This window comes from Salmo salar, chromosome ssa02 (genome assembly GCF_905237065.1).
Source record: "Salmo salar chromosome ssa02, Ssal_v3.1, whole genome shotgun sequence".
Taxonomy (NCBI): Eukaryota; Metazoa; Chordata; class Actinopteri; order Salmoniformes; family Salmonidae; genus Salmo; species Salmo salar.
The window spans coordinates 54,946,603-54,955,715 of NC_059443.1; the positions used below are offsets into that span (position 1 = coordinate 54,946,603).

General features: G+C 43.6%; 1 long non-coding RNA gene across 3 annotated transcripts; it reads right to left on the reverse strand.

The window, feature by feature from the left end:
* Nucleotides 1-539: 539 nt before the first annotated feature.
* LOC106588249 (uncharacterized) lies at nucleotides 540-8,705 on the reverse strand. Of its 3 annotated transcripts, none has more exons than XR_001324612.2 (6): nucleotides 8,468-8,705; nucleotides 5,296-5,499; nucleotides 2,797-2,844; nucleotides 2,105-2,293; nucleotides 1,555-1,605; nucleotides 540-1,174 (listed from the first exon to the last, which is right to left on the reverse strand). It is a non-coding gene; the product is annotated as an uncharacterized lncRNA (long non-coding RNA). The 3 variants fall into 3 exon arrangements; XR_001324613.2 differs by having other exon boundaries at nucleotides 2,105-2,469; XR_001324614.2 differs by lacking the exons at nucleotides 2,797-2,844; nucleotides 5,296-5,499; nucleotides 8,468-8,705 and having other exon boundaries at nucleotides 2,105-2,465.
* Nucleotides 8,706-9,113: the final 408 nt, after the last annotated feature.

The following is a 9,113-nucleotide window of genomic DNA, read 5'->3' on the forward strand; positions in this document are numbered from 1 at the left end:
GACTTACTGGAGATGATTGTGAAAATGTCCCTTTAATAGAGTGGATCCAATGCCGCCCAAATCCCTTTATGGCAATGCATTTTGTACTTTTTCGTTAAAAGAAACTTGCCTTCCCTTTGTGCCCCTGACAGACGAAAACAAACAAGCCAATGAAATGCCCAGGACAACAGGAGAAAATCAACAGCAACAACAAGGATTCAATAAATTATTTAATCAGCCAGGAAGCATGGCGTCTTGGATCTCATTTGGGGGCCAAGGAGACTTGGGACCAGGAAGTCAGCTGACACAGTACAGGTCGCACTGCTCCGTCTGTTGAGACCCTATATATAGACACCAAATCATATCTGCTTCCAAGAAATCATTCAACTACCAACCACACAGTCCCATTCCCTCCTATGCCACAGAGCCTCCAATAGAATCAATAACTTCTCAAATGGATACTTAGTCAAGTGGTCTGCAGGTTTACAGACTGATATGTGTGTTCTGTTTCCACTGGCAGATTTCCAACATTTTCAGACAAAGATACAACAGAGAGAAGCTCAGATAAATCACAAGTTTATTTAATTGAGGGGAGGATTGCGTGAGGGAAGAATTGGTCTCTAGCCTCTTGGACCAGAGAAGGCCAGACTGTAAACTCTGGTCTCTGTTTGACTTATCATCATCCTTTATTGGAGTGTAACTCTTGGAAGACATCTTTTTCTTTATATGATTACACCTCTCCAGAATGTCAAACAGCAACTTATCATAGAGGAGTACACATCATGCTTTGGAACGGTTGCATCCCCTTTGTTCCTCTTTGCTTTCAATGCATGTCCTGAAATGGAGAGAGTCAGACAAGGGTAGAAATGTATTTTCATGAGCTTTGGTGTCTCTGGCATATAACTGAATATCTTTGACTCCTCCTCTGTGGCAGCACTATCTATGGTGGTTTCTAGATGATTCACACCAATAAACATTTCAAATCAATCAACAATGAAGGCTTAATTTTGCCATTGTCCATTTTAGCTGCTGAGCAATATGTTCCATGGCTCTTCAGTCTGTGGGTGCAGAGGACCTACAGCTGTCTGTAAGTAAGGGCTGGATGACGGGAGGCAAACCAGTCTTGGAAGGAAGGGGAGAAGTGGTTTGAGCCATCCCCAGGCTCGTGGCGAGGATATTTATCCAGGGAAGCACACTGGGAGAGGGAAGAGAGAGGCAGTTAGTTTGTAAGTTAGCTGCTGACTAGCTAACTTACTAACGCTACTGTCTGCAACAATGGTGTGACACAGGTTAAAATCCACGAGACCATCCTGCAAACACATTTTTTGATACTATTACAAACTGTAACCATTTTGTCTACTGAGTATGAAGTTGTCAGGCTGTAGACGTATCTCCTTTACCACATGGTTCAAAGTCTTTATCAGCTGACAGGATAAATCACTGTGTAAATATTCCTGTACAGGGAATGGCGAAGTCGTCCTTTGAAACACGTTCCAGAATTCAACTTCAAACAACACAGATGTCCGCTAGAGTAGTGGTAATCACAAAATCACACAGAGACTTGGATCGACTCACCAGTTGCCTAGCCATTGAACTGAGGACATTTTCGACATCCTGGACCCACATCTGTGAAAGAGAGAGAGGTAGAGATGGAAAGGAAAAAGAGAGATCAGGCAGACAAGGGGATGATAAGCAGCTGACACGCAAGGACATGAATCATTCAAAGAGAGCAAGACGTTGTTGCAAAACAGAATCTCTTTATGCCACATTTTATCACACTAGACCTAGTTTTGCAAAGGGAGCAGTTTCCGCAGTACCCTTGGTTCTTGTGACCCAGAAGTCTCAAGTCTTGATGAAGTGACATTTCTAAGTTACCTCATCACACAGTCACATACTACAAAAATGACATAGCAGTGCATACAATACAGAGGCTGATCAACAGTATCAATAAAGGTAGCATAACATAAGAGTAAAACCCTTCCAAGGTATAGTTGTAACCCTTAGAGAGGTCGTGGCAGACACGCACAACAATGTAGTGTTGGTAGTTTGCCTGAGATGAGAAAACACAGAGAGATTGTGCAGGTGAGAGATGGAAAAAGAAAGTTTCAGGTGAGATATTTCTTACTCTGTGGCTCTGTCTCTTCTCTATGCTCCACTCCCTCACGTCTCTCCAGTGCCCTGGCAGGCGAGCACAAGCCACCCTTCTATCCTCTGCTCCAGGCATGCTGAAGAAGCATCCGCTCTCTCCCTTCTGACTCCCAGACAGTCCCAGTCCACTGGTGTTTGGAAATGGCCCAAACAGAGCTGGGGGTTTCTGGCCAGACCACCCCCTCTTATCAGTCTCAGGTGACCGACACTGTTTCTGTATTTGCAACTTGAGTCGAGACATTGATACTCTGCACTGTGTGCTAGAGTCGAGTTCCTCTGGTTAGGGCAAGGCTCTTTCATTGCCATTCAGTACGTCCTGCCCCTAGTCACGATCCTGTAAGGCTAAACCATCTCTGACTTAGTCAACTTCAAATATCTGAAAAGCTACTTCAACCTCAATTATCTGTGTAATTGGGCTGGCCATATAACAGAGAAGGCTTTGATCTATGGGAAAGAGTATCTATTTATTTCTCTCTGCATTATAAAGGATCTGACAAAAGAAAGACCCATTATTGATGTGAAGACAGATTTAATGATTTACTGTCCTAGCACTGCTGCTGAATCATAATTATTACAAACTGTAGCTATTAGTGGGGTTATATGGATGAGTAATATAGAGAACACTTTTGGAAATCAGAAAAGACTAGACTAGAATAATTGGTCTCTCACCTGTCACCTTCTCCGTGTCTTCACAACTGGTTGCTGCTGCCTGAGGATCTGAAAAGAGGAATTTCAACCAGAAAGTTTAAACCAGTAGACTGTCTTGTATAAGTACATAGACTGAACTATAAAACACATGTGTTAGCCATGAGAGTTTAGCGTGCCTAGCTAGCCTGATGCACTGCCACCTGGGACTAAAATGCTTTTGGCTCGACTCCTGGACACTTGTTTAAAGTATCCACTACTACAGTCATACCAAGTCTCTGTGTAGTAAATCCAGGGCCCGTATTAAAAAGTGTTTCAGAAAAAGTGTTTTTATATGACTCCTGTCCATATAATCGTATGCATTATGATCTAAAAGGCAAAACTGATCCTTTAGCAGCACTCCTACTCAGACTTTTTGTGAATGCGGGCCCCGGAGCCTGCGGCACCTCACTAGCACTAAGCCTAAACTCTGATTGGGTGGTTATTGATGCCTACCATCCAGGAAGCTTCACTGGTATTACCATGGAAACACAAAGACTAGCAGCCAGATGCATTTGGGGAAGAGCGGTTCCAGATTCTAATTTGACTAATTTACTGGATTGAAACCAGAGGGAGCAGGTCTTATACTTTTTCCTGAACCCGTTCCCATAACAAGCCTGTGTCTTTCTCATGCTCTTTCTCCACCTGTTGGAGCAACTAGTGATATGTACATGTAACCGATGTGAAATGGCTAGTTAGCGGTGGTGCGCGCTAATAGCATTTCAATCGGTGACGTCACTCGCTCTGAGACTTGAAGTAGGGTTTCCCCTTACGTTGCAAGGGCCGCAGCTTTTGTGGCGCGATGGGTAACGATGCTTCGTGGGTGTCAGTTGTTGATGTGTTCGAGCCCAGGTTGGGGCGAAGAGAGGGACGGAACCTACACTGTTACATAGATATGGTTAAACTTGAACCTTATCTATAGACCTTGACCTCTTATTTACAGTACCAGTCAAAAGTTTGGACACACCCACTCATTCCATAGTTTTTCTTTATTTTGACTATTTTCTACATTGTAGAATAATAGTGAAGACATCAAAACTATGAAATAACACAGTAACCAAAAAAGTGTTAAACAAATCAAAATATATTTTATATTGAGATTCTTCAAAGTAGCCATCCTTTGTCTTGATGACAGCTTTGCATACTCTTGGCATTCTCTCAACCAGCTTCATGAGGTAGTCACCTGGAATGCATTTCAATTAACAGGTGTGCCTTATTAAAAGTTAATTTTTTTGAGCCAATCAGTTGTGTTGTGACAAGGTAGGGGTGGTATACAGAAGATAGCCCTACTTGGTAAAAGACCAAGTTCATATTATGCCAAGAACAGCTCAAATAAGCAAAGAGAGAAAGTTCATCATTACTTTAAGACATGAAGGTCAGTGAGTGCAGAAAAAGTGAAGAACTTAAACGTTTTTTCAAGTGCAGTCGCAAAAACCATCAAGCGCTATGATGAAACTGGCTCTCATGAGGACCGCCATAGGAAAGGAAGACCCAGAGTTACCTCTGCAGCAGAGGATAAGTTCATTAGAGTTACTAGCCTCAGAAATTGCAGCCCAAATAATAGACACATCTCAACATCAACTGTTCAGAGGAGACTGCTTGAATCAGGCCTTCATGGTCGAATTGCTGCAAAGAAACCACGACTAAAGGACACTTGCTTGGGCCAAGAAACACGTCCACATTTGAGATCTTTGTCAGATGCAGTGTAGCTGAACGGATGATCTCCGCATGTGTAATTCCCACCGTGAAACATGGAGGAGGAGGTGTAATGTTGTGGGGGTGCTTTGTTGGTGACACTGTCTGTGATTTATTTAGAATTCAAGGCACACTTAACCAGCATGGCTACCACATCATTCTGCAGCGATATGCCATCCCATCTGGTTTGGGCTTAGTGGGACTATCATTTGTTTTTTGATAGTACAATGACCCAACACACCTCCAGGCTGTGTAAGGGTTATTTGACAAATAAGGAGAGTGATGGAGTGCTGCATTAGATGACCTGGCCTCCACAATCACCCAACCTCAAACCAATTGAGATGGTTTGGGATGAGTTTGACTGCAGAGTGAACAAAAAGCAGCCAACAAGTGCTCAGCATATGTGGGAACTCCTTCAAGACTGTTGGAAAAGCATTCCAGGTGATGCTGGTTGAGAGAATTCCAAGAGTGTGCAAAGCTGTCATCAAGGCAAAGGGTGGCTACTTTGAAGAATCTAAAATCTAAAATATATTTTGATTTGTTTAACACTTTTTTTGTGGTTACTACATGATTCCATATTTGTTATTTCATAGTTTGGATGTCATAGTAATAGTAAAAATAAAGAAAAACCCTTGAATGAGTGGTTGTGTCCAGAATTTTGACTGGTGCACAGTATGCCTACTGTGCTTGATGGTCTTTGATGTAGGTATGCTTTCCCACAGCATCATTTAAACCCCTCTTTGAACTACACCTTTACTACAGACACAACAAACTGTATTGTTTACTCACAAATTGCAGGTGAACTCCGTTAGAGGCCGAAGAGGATGACAGGTGCGTGTTTCAGAAGGCTATGTCGGTCTGGCGTACATCCAACTTTACTGTAGCAATGTACCTGGAACTGATCCCTGACAGCGCGGGGAGCCTCACTTCTCCACGGGCTGCAGTTCTCTCTGCACGTATGCCATCTCTTTCTCCCCCAGCTCGTCCGGATGGCTGAAAGGATGGATGGAAGGAGGAGAGAAGAGGAAAACAGGGGTGGAGACGTGGGTGGACAGCAGGTGAAAGATCGTATTAGCACAGGAGAGGAGAGTGTGACAGATAAACTCCCACAGCTGAATACCTCTGGGGGGTTCTAAGTGTAAGTATGGTGACTGCTCGCCTTTTTGGCATGGGCTATCACCATTACCTCAGTGACTCAGTGACTTCCTGCCAGAAAGAGAGAGACAGATTACTCCGAGGACATGCTTTTTGGTTGCTTTGTTGATTTTTGAGGGGGTTTCTCCTTTTAGCTGCTCAAGCACAGTCAGTTTGGTTCAATGCAAAGTGATGTGTCACTGTTTTCAGGTTGGTGGGTGTTCCACAATCTGCATAGACAATGTTTGGTCCTTGTAATGTAGTCAGTGTTCAATATACAGAGGAGAGAATTAGTACCCGAGCATATCTGTCAAGCAGCCTGTTTTGCTTGTAATGCCTGTATACGTGTGTTCTCGTGTGTGTTTACATGATTTAAAACAAGCCTCCGGAGATTGTACGGCAGGCCAGAGGTTCATAGAGAGAGTGTTAATCAGCTCCAGGGGTAAACAGAAGATCTGTGCTGTTGGGTCTCAGTCCCACGGGAGATGTTTGAATATACTCAACCCACTCCTGCCACGCCCAGCCCTGTGGCATCTCCATGTGCTGAGCTGATAGGGAAAGCTGATGAGAGAATGCTCTTACATAGTAAACTTGGTGGCAAGGCGGAAGGTAGCCTAGCGGTTAGAGTGTTGGGCCAGTAACGGAAAGGTTGCTGGTTCAAATACCTGAGCCCATAAGGTGTCAAATCTGTTGATGTGCGCTTGATCAAGACACTTAACCCTAATTTGCTTCAGGGGTGTCATACTACTATGGCTGACCCTGTAAAACAACACATTTCACTACATTTGTATTTTATTTTATTTATTTTGAATCCCAGCCCCCATCCCCGCAGGAGGCCTTTTGGTAGGCTGTCATTTTTTTTAAAATCAAGAGTATCTGGTCATTTTAGATTGCTGAAGAGGTAGTGTTACTAAACGTGTGTTATTTCTTTGGACTGGTTGTGTGAGAGTAATACTGTGGGTGGCTGAAGAGTGTCTGTAATGTTGTCTGTGTAAGTATGTGCTTGTAGGAAGGACTGTCGGGAGAATGTCCTCAGTGGCCTCTCTCTCTACTCAACTCTCCAGCAACAAGGCTCTCCAAGGACAGTAGTGTGTCACTCTTTATTTGGATAGTGTGGATAGTCCATCTGTAGATGTTCTACAGATGATCATACTATCAACAAACTATCTGTTCATAAGCAGCTGCTTGCTAAGGTTACGGTTTAGGTAAGGGTCAGGGCTAGGGTTATAATAATTTAATTTGTTTTTATTTAACCTTTATTTAACTAGGCAAGTCAGTCAAGAACAAATTCTTATTTACAAACCCAGGACAACGCTGGGCCAATTGTGCGCTGCCTTATGGGACGGCCGGATGTGATACAGCCTGAATAAGGGTTAAGGTTGGGGGTAGGTCTAGGGTTATGGTTGGTAGATAGATATTTGAAATGCTACTGATAGTCTGCAAATAGTCTTTAGAGCATCTACAGATGGCCTATTCAAATAAAGTGTTACCTAATAGTGTATCAGGCCAATCTAAGACTATGTCTATCAGATCGGATGGTGAAACACTACAGTAACACTGTCCCACCCAGTCAAATTGATCACACAATAGAATGCTCACATTGGTCGTAAATCTCATGGCGAAAGAACAGGCTGTCCCATCTCCCTCCTGGCAAACTGGCTTGAACTCTAATAACGCCCTAATGTCTACCCTCAACTTTTCAACTCAAACTTTTCAACCCGATCACAGCCTGTTGTCTTGTTCTGCAGTTAGACAAATGTGAGCAGAGAAAGATTATCTCAAAGATTAGCTTGACAAGCATTTTAGGGATGGATTTGAATGGCTTGACAGTAATCCATGAGTCATAATGGTACAAAACAACACATGATGCGATGGAAGCTTGGGTCGTTTTTTTGTTGTAAACAATCTTATAGCCCAACTTGCTTTGAGTTCAGAGTTGACTGGGAGGCTGGCACACCGGGTACAGGCTGGTATTTGGCATCAGCTTGCCATCCAAACCACCACACCCAAGCCTCTATAGACAATCCATCCATCATAGTGGTGTTTTTACATTCCTTAAATCTCAAAACAAAATAACCTCACATACTGAGCTTTCCTTCTTCTCTCAGCTTTGCATGAAGAGATCGTCTGTTATTTAGGGTCTCATGCTGTAGTACCGCAATTGATTTCCTCCCCATGATCTTGAGTTTTATGGCCGCCGTGGCGTTAACAATTAATATTTACTAGAAACCTCTGGTTTTTCCCAGAATGGTTGTTCCAAGAGCTGTCCTTCAACATGACATTAAGCAGGGAACTAACTGAGCACACTTCACACTAACGACGCCAGATTCGCAGCACAAAATCACCTTGAATCAATTCAACCCTCGACCCCTGGTGTTTTTCACACCACTTAATTGCCTCTTTTCCCAGACTCTGACAGTCACAGTGAGATGACATTCAAGGACAGGGAGGGCCTTAAGGCTGGGGGAACTAGAACAAATACATCTGGTGTACTTCGTACTGGCATTATAGTCATCACACATAATAGAGATAGAGAGTGGAGATGACAAATGATTGGGAGATGACAAATGATTGGAACAAATGATTTGAACTGAAGAGCCCAAGTGCTTGCAAAACTAACTCTTTCTCATTGCAAATCCCACACAAGAATAAAGCCATCAAACAAGACTAGAGCCCTCAGACACCAAATTTAGAGCCCCCAACCAGAGCATGATAGGGATTGGAGCTCTCCGTCTAGACCAGTTGACTTTCTCTACGCCAGACACTGGCAAGCAGGGAATGTAAAGAGATGAATCGTGTATCGGTGGGTAGGCTTGGATGTACTCACGGTTTGACTCGGTTGTTGAATCGCCTGCGCAGAATGACTGACAGGGTCGAGATGATCAGGATCGTGGTGCACATGATCAACCTGACCCACGCACCCAGCAGGCAGGCCGGGTCAGCATGAACAGCTCATGGGGGCTCCCTGTCCCACAATCCGGAGGGGCCAAGTTAGCGTTAGCCTGTTAGCCTGTTCCAGTCCGCTGCCCATACGTCTTTCCTAGACGCCTGCTAAAACCTGGCTGGATTAGCAGGTAGGGATTAGACCAGATGAGATCACTGATACTATACTAGTATAAGCCACTATGTGATGTGTACGCACTTTCTCATTAATCTCTAATTAGACATGTATACCAGTTACACATGGAATTTCTGCTTGAGTTACTGGACTAGAAAAAGTCTCAAGATGAATCATCTTCCTGTTTATCAACCAGTATTATCACAGTCTATCAATGCTACTACCATGATGTGCCCCACAGGAGCCTATATTGACGACTTCCTTTATGGAAAACTTTTCATAGGCCCCTGAATGCCAGACCCTTGGCAACATAATGAACCATTACAGGGAAAGGCGCAAAGAACGGATGGATGCTTTCTGTCCCGGATGTCAATGAATACCATCCTCCCCTGTCTTGTTAGAGTGAGGAGATTGT